Source organism: Xenopus laevis, chromosome 1L, assembly GCF_017654675.1.
Source record: "Xenopus laevis strain J_2021 chromosome 1L, Xenopus_laevis_v10.1, whole genome shotgun sequence".
Lineage (NCBI taxonomy): Eukaryota > Metazoa > Chordata > Amphibia > Anura > Pipidae > Xenopus > Xenopus laevis.
In genome coordinates this window covers 4,800,012-4,819,419 of record NC_054371.1, presented here as the reverse complement: position 1 = coordinate 4,819,419, position 19,408 = coordinate 4,800,012, and the positions used below count along the sequence as shown (strand labels likewise).

Below are 19,408 nucleotides of genomic sequence, written 5' to 3'. Positions count from 1 at the left end.
GCAGGACGCATCCATCAGTTTCACGTGGTGCTGGTGCACTGAAATTCGATGATCAATTATAAATGGAAATCAAATTTCAACGTCCCTTTTAAAGTCGATTGAAAATTAATTTAAAGGCATGTCGAGCCAGGCAGGAGTCGAACCTACAATCTTCTGATTCGTAGTCAGACGCGTTTTCCATTGCGCCACTGGCCCCCCGTCAATAAGCGGCTGGAAAACAGATCTCTCGGAAGTTCCTGTGAATCCCAGAGACTCTGCGTACCGCCCGCCAATATGGTAAGGAGAGAGACTTCATGTCCCCGAATTCATCCCTGGAACAAATGAAGGGAGGAGTTGCATTCTGCTCTCAACCTAAGGGATCTTGGGAAATAGCTTGTTGGACTCGTCCTGGGTTCCTTCGATTTGTACGGTGAGGTGTTTTAAATGCCTTCCTAAGACTTTAAGGGCTTTTACAAGTCAGACATCCTTGTTTATAGCTCTGGACCGGTATTACACAGAGCATTAAAAACAATTTCAGAAAATAAACCCGATCATAATCGGCAACATCTGTGGAAAATGTTGCGCAAAAAGTACACAACGTCTTGCGTGCGGGGACAGCATGGGGGTTTCTGTAGTGTAGCGGTTATCACGTTCGCCTCACACGCGAAAGGTCCCCGGTTCGAAACCGGGCAGAAACAAAGCTCCGTTTATACCGCGAGCTGCTTGTTTATCATTCATCAACCCAAAGCGGAAATGGGAGAGACGCGGTACACTTTCCTTTAGAATTGACATTTTGTACGGATATTTGACTATGGAAAGCCCAATGTTTGGGAGTAAGTGCAAAACATTCACGCATCCCAAGAAAACGAATGGCATCCAGGCAAACAAAAAACATTAACCACGCCAAAAGTGGAGAAAGCTCGGCGAAGGCCTCAGCTGCCATATGCAAAAGGGGGCACGTGTACAACGGAGAAGAAGCGCTTTAGAAGAGGAGGGTTACAAAATAGTTACATAGTTAAATCGGGTTGAAAAGAGACAAAGTCAATCAATCAAGTTCAACCCGTCCAAATGAAAACCCCCGCATCCATCCACACACACCCCTCCCTGCTCTCACATCAATTATATTTCCCCATATCTATACTAACTATAGAATTTAGTATCACAATAGCCTTTGATATGACGTCTAGAAAAGAAATGTCTTTGCGTCGTCGTAAACAATTCTGCGTTGGAGTTGATTGCCGTCAGTTGCATCGAGGAAGCTCGCCGTCGGCCTCCCTGGTGGTCTAGTGGCTAGGATTCGGCGCTCTCACCGCCGCGGCCCGGGTTCGATTCCCGGTCAGGGAAAATGCACTTTTCTGACTGGTGGCTTTAACGCTGGGGCTTGAGAAGGTCTTTCCCAAACTACGGGTGGTGCAAGGTCTCAAGTGCTGTACGGAAGAAGGCGCTTGTATTCGTATGGTAAACGTGTCATGACTCGAGAGAAACTGAAGAAACTGTCTGATCTAAAGCCATGTCATGCCTTTAACCTTTCCAAGAACAATACAAGACTACCATTGTTCACATGGGATGCTGTGAGACAATTTTCTGTGTGAAATGGGATATACAGTATGATTCGAGTGAGTTCAGCTATTCTGTGTTAAAGGCACAAACCAAAGTGGCTTCATTTGTATATCTCGCCGCAAAGAAACCAAAATCAGCAAAGGAGCTTAGGTAACACCATTTAAATAGGACATTGCGCTGCAAAGCCCTTCCCTTTAGCTCAAAACCACTTGAGCGCTTAGCTGAAGCCAAAAACCACTTCTCGCTACTTACACTTCTAGACCTCTCAGCTCTTTTGACTCGGTGGACCAGCCTCTCCTCCTCCAGTCCCTCTGTTCTCTTGGCCTTTGTGACACCGCCCTTTCCTGCTTTTCCATGACCCTTTTCGGTGTCTCCTAGTGTTCATTAGTGCGGGCCGCTGCTTGGCGGCCTCAGAGCGGTCACCGGCCGGACGGCTTTCCCGGCGACTCAGATCGGAGGCCCTGACGAGCCCCGCAGGTGGTTTCTGTAGTGTAGTGGTTATCACGTTCGCCTAACACGCGAAAGGTCCCCGGTTCGAAACCGGGCAGAAACACTGGCCATTTGCCCCCTTTTTATTTCTTCGTTTCCCATAGTGCTCTCTCTCGCAGGAATGTATTTACAAATAAAAAGCATTCTAAGCCAGTTGAACGATTAGAAAAAAACAAAAACCCAGGCAAATGAAGTGAGTGTGTGGGTTATCATGAATTTTAACTGTGGATCGGGAGGTTTTAGGTTCGCCTCCTTACGATTAAACTGCATTTTGAAAAGAAGAAATTGTAAATGGGAAAGCCAAAGGCATTATGGGAGTCAGTGTTCTTTCTTTGCAAAGAAAGTCGGACAAGGGCCAAAGGTTTTTCAAGAGAGGCTTGCCGTGGGTCATCTGGAATGCTGAGTCGGTAAAATGGGTCGAAAGGGAAAATGAATGCCAACTACAATTGTGCTGAGGAAATCAACACAAGCAACGTGGACAGAGCAGCCGCCACTCCCAAAGCAGGCCAACGCAGTCCTGGCCCGCAGCATGCCGTGATCGTATAGTGGTTAGTACTCTGCGTTGTGGCCGCAGCAACCCCGGTTCGAATCCGGGTCACGGCAACTTTTTACCCTTGTTTAAACTTGACCCTTTTCTAGCACTCAAACGGAAATTTGAAAAGGACTCTTCTTCCTCACTTTGAAATGGCGCGCCCTTGCAAAATGAATAGGTAGCCGTAGCTTCCTGTCGGCCATCTCGTCTTTAGCTGGCTTTACGCATTACACTTGAATTGTATGACACAAATTCATTTGGAATCTCCATCTGATCAAGGATTTTGGTATGAAAACCACATGGCTTTGAAAACATTTCACTCTGCTCCCTTGTTGAAGAAATTTGCAAGCTTTACATTTATGGCAGCAAAAGGTTACCCCAAATATTCACACTCGTCGCCCCTTCCTCTCCTTCCCTATCAATGGGTGCTAACCAATTCTTTTATGGCCTTGCCTGGGAGAAAACAATTTAAGGGAGAGAAGGGCATTCCTGAGCCAAAAAGCGGTCTGCTAAAAGGTTCCTCCAACGCAGTTCTGATATCTGTCCAACAGATGTACTTGAGGCGCTTCAACGAGTAACAAGCGGTAGCGGTCCACTGTCCACCCGTCTACTCTTATTGCTGGACGCTACTTCCAGCGGTCGGCTTGTGTTCTTGGCGTTCCTAACACAACTCATCGTACCGCTGTATGATTGCTAATCAGGGAACGGGTTTTCTTCCGGACCTGCTGACACAACATCCAGCTAATTGAAAGGCTTTCTTGCCAAATTCTCCTGCATGGACCCGAGAGCCAGCAGAGTTACTGGTCCTAGCTGCGTCAAAGTCTCTTTCAAGAAAGTCACACCGCGAGCACCCCAGATGGGACTTGAACCCACAATCCCTGGCTTAGGAGGCCAGTGCCTTATCCATTAGGCCACTGGGGCACAGGTTGAACCCTTGGCAAAGTTTCTTTTAGTGTTGTTTGCATTCATAGCAAATCAGTTGCATGGGTTTTGGTGGGCAAAGTTGCACCCTCTTTATTTAACCGAATGCAGACTGGCAACCCTTGAAACGCACAGATATTATTATGGTTTTATAGCCAAAAAGTCATCATGCATTCATACATCCTACATGATGACCGATGAAGCCAAGGACATTTTTGCCCCGGCGTGGCTTTGTTTTCTTGCAAAGGCTTCACCAACGTAAACCTGCATGCCGGCAGAAGGCAGCAGGACGCATCCATCAGTTTCACGTGGTGCTGGTGCACTGAAATTCGATGATCAATTATAAATGGAAATCAAATTTCAACGTCCCTTTTAAAGTCGATTGAAAATTAATTTAAAGGCATGTCGAGCCAGGCAGGAGTCGAACCTACAATCTTCTGATCCGTAGTCAGACGCGTTATCCATTGCGCCACTGGCCCCCTGTCAATCAGCGGCTGGAAAACAGATCTCTCGGAAGTTCCTGTGAATCCCAGAGACTCTGCGTACCGCCCGCCAATATGGTAAGGAGAGAGACTTCACGTCCCCGAATTCATCCCTGGAACAAATGAAGGGAGGAGTTGCATTCTGCTCTCAACCTAAGGGATCTTGGGAAATAGCTTGTTGGACTCGTCCTGGGTTCCTTCGATTTGTACGGTGAGGTGTTTTAAATGCCTTCCTAAGACTTGAAGGGCTTTACAAGTCAGACATCCTTGTTTATAGCTCTGGACCGGTATTACACAGAGCATTAAAAACAATTTCAGAAAATAAACCCGATCATAATCGGCAACATCTGTGGAAAATGCAAGAAAACGGCTTTCCCGGCGACTCAGATCGGAGGCCCCGAGACGAGCCCCGCAGGTGGTTTCTGTAGTGTAGTGGTTATCACGTTCGCCTAACACGCGAAAGGTCCCCGGTTCGAAACCGGGCAGAAACACTGGCCATTTGCCCCCTTTTTATTTCTTCGTTTCCCATAGTGCTCTCTCTTGCAGGAATGTATTTACAAATAAAAAGCATTCTAAGCCAGTTGAACGATTGGAAAAAAACAAAAACCCAGGCAAATGAAGTGAGTGTGTGGGTTATCATGAATTTTAACTGTGGATCGGGAGGTTTTAGGTTCGCCTCCTTACGATTAAACTGCATTTTGAAAAGAAGAAATTGTAAATGGGAAAGCCAAAGGCATTATGGGAGTCAGTGTTCTTTCTTTGCAAAGAAAGTCGGACAAGGGCCAAAGGTTTTTCAAGAGAGGCTTGCCGTGGGTCATCTGGAATGCTGAGTCGGTAAAATGGGTCGAAAGGGAAAATGAATGCCAACTACAATTGTGCTGAGGAAATCAACACAAGCAACGTGGACAGAGCAGCCGCCACTCCCAAAGCAGGCCAACGCAGTCCTGGCCCGCAGCATGCCGTGATCGTATAGTGGTTAGTAATCTGCGTTGTGGCCGCAGCAACCCCGGTTCGAATCCGGGTCACGGCAACATTTTACCCTTGTTTAAACTTGACCCTTTTCTAGCACTCAAACGGAAATTTGAAAACGACTCTTCTTCATCACTTTGAAATGGCGCGCCCTTGCAAAATGAATAGGTAGCCGTAGCTTCCTGTCGGCCATCTCCTCTTTAGCTGGCTTTACGCATTACACTTGAATTGTATGACACAAATTCATTTGGAATCTCCATCTGATCAAGGATTTTGGTATGAAAACCACATGGCTTTGAAAACATTTCACTCTGCTCCCTTGTTGAAGAAATTTGCAAGCTTTACATTTATGGCAGCAAAAGGTTACCCCAAATATTCACACTCGTCGCCCCTTCCTCTCCTTCCCTATCAATGGGTGCTAACCAATTCTTTTATGGCCTTGCCTGGGAGAAAACAATTTAAGGGAGAGAAGGGCATTCCTGAGCCAAAAAGCGGTCTGCTAAAAGGTTCCTCCAACGCAGTTCTGATATCTGTCCAACAGATGTACTTGAGGCGCTTCAACGAGTAACAAGCGGTACCGGTCCACCCGTCTACTCTTATTGCTGGACGCTACTTCCAGCGGTCGGCTTGTGTTCTTGGCGTTCCTAACACAACTCATCGTACCGCTGTATGATTGCTAATCAGGGAACGGGTTTTCTTCCGGACCTGCTGACACAACATCCAGCTAATTGAAAGGCTTTCTTGCCAAATTCTCCTGCATGGACCCGAGAGCCAGCAGAGTTACTGGTCCTAGCTGTGTCAAAGTCTCTTTCAAGAAAGTCACACCGCGAGCACCCCAGATGGGACTTGGACCCACAATCCCTGGCTTAGGAGGCCAGTGCCTTATCCATTAGGCCACTGGGGCACAGGTTGAACCCTTGGCAAAGTTTCTTTTAGTGCTGTTTGCATTCATAGCAAATCAGTTGCATGGGTTTTGGTGGGCAAAGTTGCACCCTCTTTATTTAACCGAATGCAGACTGGCAACCCTTGAAACGCACAGATATTATTATGGTTTTATAGCCAAAAAGTCATCATGCATTCATACATCCTACATGATGACCGATGAAGCCAAGGACATTTTTGCCCCGGCGTGGCTTTGTTTTCTTGCAAAGGCTTCACCAACGTAAACCTGCATGCCGGCAGAAGGCAGCAGGACGCATCCATCAGTTTCACGTGGTGCTGGTGCACTGAAATTCGATGATCAATTATAAATGGAAATCAAATTTCAACGTCCCTTTTAAAGTCGATTGAAAATTAATTTAAAGGCATGTCGAGCCAGGCAGGAGTCGAACCTACAATCTTCTGATCCGTAGTCAGACGCGTTATCCATTGCGCCACTGGCCCCCTGTCAATCAGCGGCTGGAAAACAGATCTCTCGGAAGTTCCTGTGAATCCCAGAGACTCTGCGTACCGCCCGCCAATATGGTAAGGAGAGAGACTTCACGTCCCCGAATTCATCCCTGGAACAAATGAAGGGAGGAGTTGCATTCTGCTCTCAACCTAAGGGATCTTGGGAAATAGCTTGTTGGACTCGTCCTGGGTTCCTTCGATTTGTACGGTGAGGTGTTTTAAATGCCTTCCTAAGACTTGAAGGGCTTTTACAAGTCAGACATCCTTGTTTATAGCTCTGGACCGGTATTACACAGAGCATTAAAAACAATTTCAGAAAATAAACCCGATCATAATCGGCAACATCTGTGGAAAATGTTGCGCAAAAAGTACACAACGTCTTGCGTGCGGGGACAGCATGGGGGTTTCTGTAGTGTAGCGGTTATCACGTTCGCCTCACACGCGAAAGGTCCCCGGTTCGAAACCGGGCAGAAACAAAGCTCCGTTTATACCGCGAGCTGCTTGTTTATCATTCATCAACCCAAAGCGGAAATGGGAGAGACGCGGCACACTTTCCTTTAGAATTGACATTTTGTACGGATATTTGACTATGGAAAGCCCAATGTTTGGGAGTAAGTGCAAAACATTCACGCATCCCAAGAAAACGAATGGCATCCAGGCAAACAAAAAACATTAACCACGCCAAAAGTGGAGAAAGCTCGGCGAAGGCCTCAGCTGCCATATGCAAAAGGGGGCACGTGCACAACGGAGAAGAAGCGCTTTAGAAGAGGAGGGTTACAAAATAGTTACATAGTTAAATCGGGTTGAAAAGAGACAAAGTCAATCAATCAAGTTCAACCCGTCCAAATGAAAACCCCCGCATCCATCCATCCACACACACCCCTCCCTGCTCTCACATCAATTATATTTCCCCATATCTATACTAACTATAGAATTTAGTATCACAATAGCCTTTGATATGACGTCTAGAAAAGAAATGTCTTTGCGTCGTCGTAAACAATTCTGCGTTGGAGTTGATTGCCGTCAGTTGCATCGAGGAAGCTCACCGTCGGCCTCCCTGGTGGTCTAGTGGCTAGGATTCGGCGCTCTCACCGCCGCGGCCCGGGTTTGATTCCCGGTCAGGGAAAATGCACTTTTCTGACTGGTGGCTTTAACGCTGGGGCTTGAGAAGGTCTTTCCCAAACTACGGGTGGTGCAAGGTCTCAAGTGCTGTACGGAAGAAGGCGCTTGTATTCGTATGGTAAACGTGTCATGACTCGAGAGAAACTGAAGAAACTGTCTGATCTAAAGCCATGTCATGCCTTTAACCTTTCCAAGAACAATACAAGACTACCATTGTTCACATGGGATGCTGTGAGACAATTTTCTGTGTGAAATGGGATATACAGTATGATTCGAGTGAGTTCAGCTATTCTGTGTTAAAGGCACAAACCAAAGTGGCTTCATTTGTATATCTCGCCGCAAAGAAACCAAAATCAGCAAAGGAGCTTAGGTAACACCATTTAAATAGGACATTGCGCTGCAAAGCCCTTCCCTTTAGCTCAAAACCACTTGAGCGCTTAGCTGAAGCCAAAAACCACTTCTCGCTACTTACACTTCTAGACCTCTCAGCTCTTTTGACTCGGTGGACCAGCCTCTCCTCCTCCAGTCCCTCTGTTCTCTTGGCCTTTGTGACACCGCCCTTTCCTGCTTTTCCATGACCCTTTTCGGTGTCTCCTAGTGTTCATTAGTGCGGGCCGCTGCTTGGCGGCCTCAGAGCGGTCACCGGCCGGACGGCTTTCCCGGCGACTCAGATCGGAGGCCCCTAGACGAGCCCCGCAGGTGGTTTCTGTAGTGTAGTGGTTATCACGTTCGCCTAACACGCGAAAGGTCCCCGGTTCGAAACCGGGCAGAAACACTGGCCATTTGCCCCCTTTTTATTTCTTCGTTTCCCATAGTGCTCTCTCTCGCAGGAATGTATTTACAAATAAAAAGCATTCTAAGCCAGTTGAACGATTGGAAAAAAACAAAAACCCAGGCAAATGAAGTGAGTGTGTGGGTTATCATGAATTTTAACTGTGGATCGGGAGGTTTTAGGTTCGCCTCCTTACGATTAAACTGCATTTTGAAAAGAAGAAATTGTAAATGGGAAAGCCAAAGGCATTATGGGAGTCAGTGTTCTTTCTTTGCAAAGAAAGTCGGACAAGGGCCAAAGGTTTTTCAAGAGAGGCTTGCCGTGGGTCATCTGGAATGCTGAGTCGGTAAAATGGGTCGAAAGGGAAAATGAATGCCAACTACAATTGTGCTGAGGAAATCAACACAAGCAACGTGGACAGAGCAGCCGCCACTCCCAAAGCAGGCCAACGCAGTCCTGGCCCGCAGCATGCCGTGATCGTATAGTGGTTAGTACTCTGCGTTGTGGCCGCAGCAACCCCGGTTCGAATCCGGGTCACGGCAACTTTTTACCCTTGTTTAAACTTGACCCTTTTCTAGCACTCAAACGGAAATTTGAAAACGACTCTTCTTCCTCACTTTGAAATGGCGCGCCCTTGCAAAATGAATAGGTAGCCGTAGCTTCCTGTCGGCCATCTCCTCTTTAGCTGGCTTTACGCATTACACTTGAATTGTATGACACAAATTCATTTGGAATCTCCATCTGATCAAGGATTTTGGTATGAAAACCACATGGCTTTGAAAACATTTCACTCTGCTCCCTTGTTGAAGAAATTTGCAAGCTTTACATTTATGGCAGCAAAAGGTTACCCCAAATATTCACACTCGTCGCCCCCTTCCTCTCCTTCCCTATCAATGGGTGCTAACCAATTCTTTTATGGCCTTGCCTGGGAGAAAACAATTTAAGGGAGAGAAGGGCATTCCTGAGCCAAAAAGCGGTCTGCTAAAAGGTTCCTCCAACGCAGTTCTGATATCTGTCCAACAGATGTACTTGAGGCGCTTCAACGAGTAACAAGCGGTACCAGTCCACTGTCATTGCTGGACGCTACTTCCAGCGGTCGGCTTGTGTTCTTGGCGTTCCTAACACAACTCATCGTACCGCTGTATGATTGCTAATCAGGGAACGGGTTTTCTTCCGGACCTGCTGACACAACATCCAGCTAATTGAAAGGCTTTCTTGCCAAATTCTCCTGCATGGACCCGAGAGCCAGCAGAGTTACTGGTCCTAGCTGCGTCAAAGTCTCTTTCAAGAAAGTCACACCGCGAGCACCCCAGATGGGACTTGAACCCACAATCCCTGGCTTAGGAGGCCAGTGCCTTATCCATTAGGCCACTGGCGCACAGGTTGAACCCTTGGCAAAGTTTCTTTTAGTGCTGTTTGCATTCATAGCAAATCAGTTGCATGGGTTTTGGTGGGCAAAGTTGCACCCTCTTTATTTAACCGAATGCAGACTGGCAACCCTTGAAACGCACAGATATTATTATGGTTTTATAGCCAAAAAGTCATCATGCATTCATACATCCTACATGATGACCGATGAAGCCAAGGACATTTTTGCCCCGGCGTGGCTTTGTTTTCTTGCAAAGGCTTCACCAACGTAAACCTGCAAAAAAACAAAAAAGAAAAGAAGAGAAAGGCAAAAACCGATAGGCATGAGCGACGGGGACGTTTCTTGCATGCCGGCAGAAGGCAGCAGGACGCATCCATCAGTTTCACGTGGTGCTGGTGCACTGAAATTCGATGATCAATTATAAATGGAAATCAAATTTCAACGTCCCTTTTAAAGTCGATTGAAAATTAATTTAAAGGCATGTCGAGCCAGGCAGGAGTCGAACCTACAATCTTCTGATCCGTAGTCAGACGCGTTATCCATTGCGCCACTGGCCCCCCGTCAATCAGCGGCTGGAAAACAGATCTCTCGGAAGTTCCTGTGAATCCCAGAGACTCTGCGTACCGCCCGCCAATATGGTAAGGAGAGAGACTTCACGTCCCCGAATTCATCCCTGGAACAAATGAAGGGAGGAGTTGCATTCTGCTCTCAACCTAAGGGATCTTGGGAAATAGCTTGTTGGACTCGTCCTGGGTTCCTTCGATTTGTACGGTGAGGTGTTTTAAATGCCTTCCTAAGACTTGAAGGGCTTTTACAAGTCAGACATCCTTGTTTATAGCTCTGGACCGGTATTACACAGAGCATTAAAAACAATTTCAGAAAATAAACCCGATCATAATCGGCAACATCTGTGGAAAATGTTGCGCAAAAAGTACACAACGTCTTGCGTGCGGGGACAGCATGGGGGTTTCTGTAGTGTAGCGGTTATCACATTCGCCTCACACGTGAAAGGTCCTTGGTTCGAAACCGGGCAGAAACAAAGCTCCGTTTATACCGCGAGCTGCTTGTTTATCATTCATCAACCCAAAGCGGAAATGGGAGAGACGCGGCACACTTTCCTTTAGAATTGACATTTTGTACGGATATTTGACTATGGAAAGCCCAATGTTTGGGAGTAAGTGCAAAACATTCACGCATCCCAAGAAAACGAATGGCATCCAGGCAAACAAAAAACATTAACCACGCCAAAAGTGGAGAAAGCTCGGCGAAGGCCTCAGCTGCCATATGCAAAAGGGGGCACGTGCACAACGGAGAAGAAGCGCTTTAGAAGAGGAGGGTTACAAAATAGTTACATAGTTAAATCGGGTTGAAAAGAGACAAAGTCAATCAATCAAGTTCAACCCGTCCAAATGAAAACCCCCGCATCCATCCATCCACACACACCCCTCCCTGCTCTCACATCAATTATATTTCCCCATATCTATACTAACTATAGAATTTAGTATCACAATAGCCTTTGATATGACGTCTAGAAAAGAAATGTCTTTGCGTCGTCGTAAACAATTCTGCGTTGGAGTTGATTGCCGTCAGTTGCATCGAGGAAGCTCGCCGTCGGCCTCCCTGGTGGTCTAGTGGCTAGGATTCGGCGCTCTCACCGCCGCGGCCTGGGTTCGATTCCCGGTCAGGGAAAATGCTCTTTTCTGACTGGTGGCTTTAACGCTGGGGCTTGAGAAGGTCTTTCCCAAACTACGGGTGGTACAAGGTCTCAAGTGCTGTACGGAAGAAGGCGCTTGTATTCGTATGGTAAACGTGTCATGACTCGAGAGAAACTGAAGAAACTGTCTGATCTAAAGCCATGTCATGCCTTTAACCTTTCCAAGAACAATACAAGACTACCATTGTTCACATGGGATGCTGTGAGACAATTTTCTGTGTGAAATGGGATATACAGTATGATTCGAGTGAGTTCAGCTATTCTGTGTTAAAGGCACAAACCAAAGTGGCTTCATTTGTATATCTCGCCGCAAAGAAACCAAAATCAGCAAAGGAGCTTAGGTAACACCATTTAAATAGGACATTGCGCTGCAAAGCCCTCCCCTCTGCTTCCCTTTAGCTCAAAACCACTTGAGCGCTTAGCTGAAGCCAAAAACCACTTCTCGCTACTTACACTTCTAGACCTCTCAGCTCTTTTGACTCGGTGGACCAGCCTCTCCTCCTCCAGTCCCTCTGTTCTCTTGGCCTTTGTGACACCGCCCTTTCCTGCTTTTCCATGACCCTTTTCGGTGTCTCCTAGTGTTCATTAGTGCGGGCCGCTGCTTGGCGGCCTCAGAGCGGTCACCGGCCGGACGGCTTTCCCTAGACGAGCCCCTAGACGAGCCCCGCAGGTGGTTTCTGTAGTGTAGTGGTTATCACGTTCGCCTAACACGCGAAAGGTCCCCGGTTCGAAACCGGGCAGAAACACTAGCGATTCGCCCCCTTTTTATTTCTTCGTTTCCCATAGTGCTTTCTCTCGCAGGAATGTATTTACAAATAAAAAGCATTCTAAGCCAGTTGAACGATTGGAAAAAAACAAAAACCCAGGCAAATGAAGTGAGTGTGTGGGTTATCATGAATTTTAACTGTGGATCGGGAGGTTTTAGGTTCGCCTCCTTACGATTAAACTGCATTTTGAAAAGAAGAAATTGTAAATGGGAAAGCCAAAGGCATTATGGGAGTCAGTGTTCCTTCTTTGCAAAGAAAGTCGGACAAGGGCCAAAGGTTTTTCAAGAGAGGCTTGCCGTGGGTCATCTGGAATGCTGAGTCGGTAAAATGGGTCGAAAGGGAAAATGAATGCCAACTACAATTGTGCTGAGGAAATCAACACAAGCAACGTGGACAGAGCAGCCGCCACTCCCAAAGCAGGCCAACGCAGTCCTGGCCCGCAGCATGCCGTGATCGTATAGTGGTTAGTACTCTGCGTTGTGGCCGCAGCAACCCCGGTTCGAATCCGGGTCACGGCAACTTTTTACCCTTGTTTAAACTTGACCCTTTTCTAGCACTCAAACGGAAATTTGAAAACGACTCTACTTCCTCACTTTGAAATGGCGCGCCCTTGCAAAATGAATAGGTAGCTGTAGCTTCCTGTCGGCCATCTCCTCTTTAGCTGGCTTTACGCATTACACTTGAATTGTATGACACAAATTCATTTGGAATCTCCATCTGATCAAGGATTTTGGTATGAAAACCACATGGCTTTGAAAACATTTCACTCTGCTCCCTTGTTGAAGAAATTTGCAAGCTTTACATTTATGGCAGCAAAAGGTTACCCCAAATATTCACACTCATCGCCCCTTCCTCTCCTTCCCTATAAATGGGTGCTAACCAATTCTTTTATGGCTTTGCCTGGGAGAAAACAATTTAAGGGAGAGAAGGGCATTCCTGAGCCAAAAAGCGGTCTGCTAAAAGGTTCCTCCAACGCAGTTCTGATATCTGTCCAACAGATGTACTTGAGGCGCTTCAACGAGTAACAAGCGGTACCGGTCCACTGTCGACCCGTCTACTCTTATTGCTGGACGCTACTTCCAGCGGTCGGCTTGTGTTTTTGGCGTTCCTAACACAACTCATCGTACCGCTGTATGATTGCTAATCAGGGAACGGGATTTCTTCCGGACCTGCTGACACAACATCCAGCTAATTGAAAGGCTTTCTTGCCAAATTCTCCTGCATGGACTCGAGAGCCAGCAGAGTTACTGGTCCTAGCTGCGTCAAAGTCTCTTTCAAGAAAGTCACACCGCGAGCACCCCAGATGGGACTTGAACCCACAATCCCTGGCTTAGGAGGCCAGTGCCTTATCCATTAGGCCACTGGGGCACAGGATGGCCCCTTGGCAAAGTTTCTTTTAGTGCTGTTTGCATTCATAGCAAATCAGTTGCATGGGTTTTGGTGGGCAAAGTTGCACCCTCTTTATTTAACCGAATGCAGACTGGCAAACCTTGAAACGCACAGATATTATTATGGTTTTATAGCCAAAAAGTCATCATGCATTCATACATCCTACATGATGACCGATGAAGCCAAGGACATTTTTGCCCCGGCGTGGCTTTGTTTTCTTGCAAAGGCTTCACCAACGTAAACCTGCAAAAAAACAAAAAAAGAAAAGAAGAGAAAGTCAAAAACCGATAGGCATGAGCGACGGGGACGTTTCTTGCATGCCGGCAGAAGGCAGCAGGACGCATCCATCAGTTTCACGTGGTGCTGGTGCACTGAAATTCGATGATCAATTATAAATGGAAATCAAATTTCAACGTCCCTTTTAAAGTCGATTGAAAATTAATTTAAAGGCATGTCGAGCCAGGCAGGAGTCGAACCTACACTCTTCTGATCCGTAGTCAGACGCGTTATCCATTGCGCCACTGGCCCCCCATCAGTCTGCGGCTGGAAAACAGATCTCTCGGAAGTTCCTGTGAATCCCAGAGACTCTGCGTACCGCCCGCCAATATGGTAAGGAGAGAGACTTCACGTCCCCGAATTCATCCCTGGAACAAATGAAGGGAGGAGTTGCATTCTGCTCTCAACCTAAGGGATCTTGGGAAATAGCTTGTTGGACTCGTCCTGGGTTCCTTCGATTTGTACGGTGAGGTGTTTTAAATGCCTTCCTAAGACTTGAAGGGCTTTTACAAGTCAGACATCCTTGTTTATAGCTCTGGACCGGTATTACACAGAGCATTAAAAACAATTTCAGAAAATAAACCCGATCATAATCGGCAACATCTGTGGAAAATGTTGCGCAAAAAGTACACAACGTCTTGCGTGCGGGAACAGCACGGGAGTTTCTGTAGTGTAGCGGTTATCACGTTCGCCTCACACGCGAAAGGTCCCCGGTTCGAAACCGGGCAGAAACAAAGCTCCGTTTATACCGCGAGCTGCTTGTTTATCATTCATCAACCCAAAGCCGAAATGGGAGAGACGCGGCACACTTTCCTTTAGAATTGACATTTTGTACGGATATTTGACTATGGAAAGCCCAATGTTTGGGAGTAAGTGCAAAACATTCACGCATCCCAAGAAAACGAATGGCATCCAGGCAAACAAAAAACATTAACCACGCCAAAAGTGGAGAAAGCTCGGCGAAGGCCTCAGCTGCCATATGCAAAAGGGGGCACGTGCACAACGGAGAAGAAGCGCTTTAGAAGAGGAGGGTTACAAAATAGTTACATAGTTAAATCGGGTTGAAAAGAGACAAAGTCAATCAATCAAGTTCAACCCGTCCAAATGAAAACCCCCGCATCCATCCATCCACCACACACACCCCTCCCTGCTCTCACATCAATTATATTTCCCCATATCTATACTAACTATAGAATTTAGTATCACAATAGCCTTTGATATGACGTCTAGAAAAGAAATGTCTTTGCGTCGTCGTAAAGAATTCTGCGTTGGAGTTGATTGCCGTCAGTTGCATCGAGGAAGCTTGCCGTCGGCCTCCCTGGTGGTCTAGTGGCTAGGATTCGGCGCTCTCACCGCCGCGGCCCGGGTTCGATTCCCGGTCAGGGAAAATGCACTTTTCTGACTGGTGGATTTAACGCTGGGGCTTGAGAAGGTCTTTCCCAAACTACGGGTGGTGCAAGGTCTCAAGTGCTGTACGGAAGAAGGCGCTTGTATTCGTATGGTAAACGTGTCATGACTCGAGAGAAACTGAAGAAACTGTCTGATCTAAAGCCATGTCATGCCTTTAACCTTTCCAAGAACAATACAAGACTACCATTGTTCACATGGGATGCCGTGAGACAATTTTCTGTGTGAAATGGGATATACAGTATGATTCGAGTGAGTTCAGCTATTCTGTGTTAAAGGCACAAACCAAAGTGGCTTCATTTGTATATCTCGCCGCAAAGAAACCAAAATCAGCAAAGGAGCTTAGGTAACACCATTTAAATAGGACATTGCGCTGCAAAGCCTCCCCTCTGCTTCCCTTTAGCTCAAAACCACTTGAGCGCTTAGCTGAAGCCAAAAACCACTTCTCGCTACTTACACTTCTAGACCTCTCAGCTCTTTTGACTCGGTGGACCAGCCTCTCCTCCTCCAGTCCCTCTGTTCTCTTGGCCTTTGTGACACCGCCCTTTCCTGCTTTTCCATGACCCTTTTCGGTGTCTCCTAGTGTTCATTAGTGCGGGCCGCTGCTTGGCGGCCTCAGAGCGGTCACCGGCCGGACGGCTTTCCCGGCGACTCAGATCGGAGGCCCCTAGACGAGCCCCGCAGGTGGTTTCTGTAGTGTAGTGGTTATCACGTTTCGCCTAACACGCGAAAGGTCCCCGGTTCGAAACCGGGCAGAAACACTGGCCATTTGCCCCCTTTTTATTTCTTCGTTTCCCATAGTGCTCTCTCTCGCAGGAATGTATTTACAAATAAAAAGCATTCTAAGCCAGTTGAACGATTGGAAAAAAACAAAAACCCAGGCAAATGAAGTGAGTGTGTGGGTTATCATGAATTTTAACTGTGGATCGGGAGGTTTTAGGTTCGCCTCCTTACGATTAAACTGCATTTTGAAAAGAAGAAATTGTAAATGGGAAAGCCAAAGGCATTATGGGAGTCAGTGTTCTTTCTTTGCAAAGAAAGTCGGACAAGGGCCAAAGGTTTTTCAAGAGAGGCTTGCCGTGGGTCATCTGGAATGCTGAGTCGGTAAAATGGGTCGAAAGGGAAAATGAATGCCAACTACAATTGTGCTGAGGAAATCAACACAAGCAACGTGGACAGAGCAGCCGCCACTCCCAAAGCAGGCCAACGCAGTCCTGGCCCGCAGCATGCCGTGATCGTATAGTGGTTAGTACTCTGCGTTGTGGCCGCAGCAACCCCGGTTCGAATCCGGGTCACGGCAACTTTTTACCCTTGTTTAAACTTGACCCTTTTCTAGCACTCAAACGGAAATTTGAAAACGACTCTACTTCCTCACTTTGAAATGGCGCGCCCTTGCAAAATGAATAGGTAGCTGTAGCTTCCTGTCGGCCATCTCCTCTTTAGCTGGCTTTACGCATTACACTTGAATTGTATGACACAAATTCATTTGGAATCTCCATCTGATCAAGGATTTTGGTATGAAAACCACATGGCTTTGAAAACATTTCACTCTGCTCCCTTGTTGAAGAAATTTGCAAGCTTTACATTTATGGCAGCAAAAGGTTACCCCAAATATTCACACTCGTCGCCCCTTCCTCTCCTTCCCTATCAATGGGTGCTAACCAATTCTTTTATGGCCTTGCCTGGGAGAAAACAATTTAAGGGAGAGAAGGGCATTCCTGAGCCAAAAAGCGGTCTGCTAAAAGGTTCCTCCAACGCAGTTCTGATATCTGTCCAACAGATGTACTTGAGGCGCTTCAACGAGTAACAAGCGGTACCAGTCCACTGTCATTGCTGGACGCTACTTCCAGCAGTCGGCTTGTGTTCTTGGCGTTCCTAACACAACTCATCGTACCGCTGTATGATTGCTAATCAGGGAACGGGTTTTCTTCCGGACCTGCTGACACAACATCCAGCTAATTGAAAGGCTTTCTTGCCAAATTCTCCTGCATGGACTCGAGAGCCAGCAGAGTTACTGGTCCTAGCTGCGTCAAAGTCTCTTTCAAGAAAGTCACACCGCGAGCACCCCAGATGGGACTTGAACCCACAATCCCTGGCTTAGGAGGCCAGTGCCTTATCCATTAGGCCACTGGGGCACAGGATGGCCCTTGGCAAAGTTTCTTTTAGTGCTGTTTGCATTCATAGCAAATCAGTTGCATGGGTTTTGGTGGGCAAAGTTGCACCCTCTTTATTTAACCGAATGCAGACTGGCAAACCTTGAAACGCACAGATATTATTATGGTTTTATAGCCAAAAAGTCATCATGCATTCATACATCCTACATGATGACCGATGAAGCCAAGGACATTTTTGCCCCGGCGTGGCTTTGTTTTCTTGCAAAGGCTTCACCAACGTAAACCTGCAAAAAACCAAAAAAAGAAAAGAAGAGAAAGTCAAAAACCGATAGGCATGAGCGACGGGGACGTTTCTTGCATGCCGGCAGAAGGCAGCAGGACGCATCCATCAGTTTCACGTGGTGCTGGTGCACTGAAATTCGATGATCAATTATAAATGGAAATCAAATTTCAACGTCCCTTTTAAAGTCGATTGAAAATTAATTTAAAGGCATGTCGAGCCAGGCAGGAGTCGAACCTACACTCTTCTGATCCGTAGTCAGACGCGTTATCCATTGCGCCACTGGCCCCCCATCAGTCTGCGGCTGGAAAACAGATCTCTCGGAAGTTCCTGTGAATCCCAGAGACTCTGCGTACCGCCCGCCAATATGGTAAGGAGAGAGACTTCACGTCCCCGAATTCATCCCTGGAACAAATGAAGGGAGGAGTTGCATTCTGCTCTCAACCTAAGGGATCTTGGGAAATAGCTTGTTGGACTCGTCCTGGGTTCCTTCGATTTGTACGGTGAGGTGTTTTAAATGCCTTCCTAAGACTTGAAGGGCTTTTACAAGTCAGACATCCTTGTTTATAGCTCTGGACCGGTATTACACAGAGCATTAAAAACAATTTCAGAAAATAAACCCGATCATAATCGGCAACATCTGTGGAAAATGTTGCGCAAAAAGTACACAACGTCTTGCGTGCGGGAACAGCACGGGAGTTTCTGTAGTGTAGCGGTTATCACGTTCGCCTCACACGCGAAAGGTCCCCGGTTCGAAACCGGGCAGAAACAAAGCTCCGTTTATACCGCGAGCTGCTTGTTTATCATTCATCAACCCAAAGCCGAAATGGGAGAGACGCGGCACACTTTCCTTTAGAATTGACATTTTGTACGGATATTTGACTATGGAAAGCCCAATGTTTGGGAGTAAGTGCAAAACATTCACGCATCCCAAGAAAACGAATGGCATCCAGGCAAACAAAAAACATTAACCACGCCAAAAGTGGAGAAAGCTCGGCGAAGGCCTCAGCTGCCATATGCAAAAGGGGGCACGTGCACAACGGAGAAGAAGCGCTTTAGAAGAGGAGGGTTACAAAATAGTTACATAGTTAAATCGGGTTGAAAAGAGACAAAGTCAATCAATCAAGTTCAACCCGTCCAAATGAAAACCCCCGCATCCATCCATCCACACACACCCCTCCCTGCTCTCACATCAATTATATTTCCCCATATCTATACTAACTATAGAATTTAGTATCACAATAGCCTTTGATATGACGTCTAGAAAAGAAATGTCTTTGCGTCGTCGTAAACAATTCTGCGTTGGAGTTGATTGCCGTCAGTTGCATCGAGGAAGCTTGCCGTCGGCCTCCCTGGTGGTCTAGTGGCTAGGATTCGGCGCTCTCACCGCCGCGGCCCGGGTTCGATTCCCGGTCAGGGAAAATGCACTTTTCTGACTGGTGGATTTAACGCTGGGGCTTGAGAAGGTCTTTCCCAAACTACGGGTGGTGCAAGGTCTCAAGTGCTGTACGGAAGAAGGCGCTTGTATTCGTATGGTAAACGTGTCATGACTCGAGAGAAACTGTCTGATCTAAAGCCATGTCATGCCTTTAACCTTTCCAAGAACAATACAAGACTTACCCATTGTTCACATGGGATGCGTGAGACAATTTCTGTGTGAAATGGGATATACAGTATGATTCGAGTGAGTTCAGCTATTCTGTGTTTAAAGGCACCAAACCAAAGTGGCTTCATTTGTATATCTCGCCGCAAAGAACCAAAATCAGCAAAGGAGCTTAGGTAACACCATTTAAAATAGGACATTGCGCTGCAAAGCTCCCCCTGTTCCCTTTAGCTCAAAACACTTGAGCGCTTAGCTGAACAAAAACCATTCTCTC

At 46.9% G+C, this 19,408-nt stretch overlaps 1 protein-coding gene and 30 non-coding genes across 31 annotated transcripts in view; 20 read left to right on the top strand and 11 right to left on the bottom strand.

Moving 5' to 3' along the window:
* The window catches only part of LOC121393935 (vomeronasal type-2 receptor 26-like), a 263,348-nt gene that overhangs the window by 145,633 nt on the left and 98,307 nt on the right, over positions 1–19,408 (top strand). The gene's annotated exons all lie outside the window — the stretch shown is intronic.
* Positions 123–195, bottom strand: trnar-acg. Its single transcript has one exon. It is a non-coding gene; the product is annotated as a tRNA-Arg (tRNA).
* On the top strand, positions 605–677 carry trnav-cac. The gene has a single exon. It is a non-coding gene; the product is annotated as a tRNA-Val (tRNA).
* trnae-cuc lies at positions 1,252–1,323 on the top strand. The gene has a single exon. It is a non-coding gene; the product is annotated as a tRNA-Glu (tRNA).
* trnav-aac lies at positions 2,020–2,092 on the top strand. Its single transcript has one exon. It is a non-coding gene; the product is annotated as a tRNA-Val (tRNA).
* trnah-gug lies at positions 2,560–2,631 on the top strand. The gene has a single exon. It is a non-coding gene; the product is annotated as a tRNA-His (tRNA).
* On the bottom strand, positions 3,409–3,481 carry trnar-ccu. Its single transcript has one exon. It is a non-coding gene; the product is annotated as a tRNA-Arg (tRNA).
* trnar-acg lies at positions 3,888–3,960 on the bottom strand. Its single transcript has one exon. It is a non-coding gene; the product is annotated as a tRNA-Arg (tRNA).
* On the top strand, positions 4,382–4,454 carry trnav-aac. The gene has a single exon. It is a non-coding gene; the product is annotated as a tRNA-Val (tRNA).
* trnar-ccu lies at positions 5,764–5,836 on the bottom strand. Its single transcript has one exon. It is a non-coding gene; the product is annotated as a tRNA-Arg (tRNA).
* trnar-acg lies at positions 6,243–6,315 on the bottom strand. Its single transcript has one exon. It is a non-coding gene; the product is annotated as a tRNA-Arg (tRNA).
* trnav-cac lies at positions 6,725–6,797 on the top strand. The gene has a single exon. It is a non-coding gene; the product is annotated as a tRNA-Val (tRNA).
* Positions 7,376–7,447, top strand: trnae-cuc. The gene has a single exon. It is a non-coding gene; the product is annotated as a tRNA-Glu (tRNA).
* trnav-aac lies at positions 8,146–8,218 on the top strand. Its single transcript has one exon. It is a non-coding gene; the product is annotated as a tRNA-Val (tRNA).
* trnah-gug lies at positions 8,686–8,757 on the top strand. The gene has a single exon. It is a non-coding gene; the product is annotated as a tRNA-His (tRNA).
* Positions 9,521–9,593, bottom strand: trnar-ccu. The gene has a single exon. It is a non-coding gene; the product is annotated as a tRNA-Arg (tRNA).
* trnar-acg lies at positions 10,069–10,141 on the bottom strand. Its single transcript has one exon. It is a non-coding gene; the product is annotated as a tRNA-Arg (tRNA).
* Positions 10,551–10,623, top strand: trnav-cac. The gene has a single exon. It is a non-coding gene; the product is annotated as a tRNA-Val (tRNA).
* On the top strand, positions 11,202–11,273 carry trnae-cuc. The gene has a single exon. It is a non-coding gene; the product is annotated as a tRNA-Glu (tRNA).
* trnav-aac lies at positions 11,972–12,044 on the top strand. The gene has a single exon. It is a non-coding gene; the product is annotated as a tRNA-Val (tRNA).
* Positions 12,512–12,583, top strand: trnah-gug. Its single transcript has one exon. It is a non-coding gene; the product is annotated as a tRNA-His (tRNA).
* Positions 13,361–13,433, bottom strand: trnar-ccu. The gene has a single exon. It is a non-coding gene; the product is annotated as a tRNA-Arg (tRNA).
* On the bottom strand, positions 13,910–13,982 carry trnar-acg. Its single transcript has one exon. It is a non-coding gene; the product is annotated as a tRNA-Arg (tRNA).
* On the top strand, positions 14,392–14,464 carry trnav-cac. The gene has a single exon. It is a non-coding gene; the product is annotated as a tRNA-Val (tRNA).
* trnae-cuc lies at positions 15,046–15,117 on the top strand. Its single transcript has one exon. It is a non-coding gene; the product is annotated as a tRNA-Glu (tRNA).
* On the top strand, positions 15,825–15,898 carry trnav-aac. The gene has a single exon. It is a non-coding gene; the product is annotated as a tRNA-Val (tRNA).
* Positions 16,366–16,437, top strand: trnah-gug. Its single transcript has one exon. It is a non-coding gene; the product is annotated as a tRNA-His (tRNA).
* Positions 17,200–17,272, bottom strand: trnar-ccu. Its single transcript has one exon. It is a non-coding gene; the product is annotated as a tRNA-Arg (tRNA).
* On the bottom strand, positions 17,748–17,820 carry trnar-acg. Its single transcript has one exon. It is a non-coding gene; the product is annotated as a tRNA-Arg (tRNA).
* trnav-cac lies at positions 18,230–18,302 on the top strand. The gene has a single exon. It is a non-coding gene; the product is annotated as a tRNA-Val (tRNA).
* Positions 18,881–18,952, top strand: trnae-cuc. Its single transcript has one exon. It is a non-coding gene; the product is annotated as a tRNA-Glu (tRNA).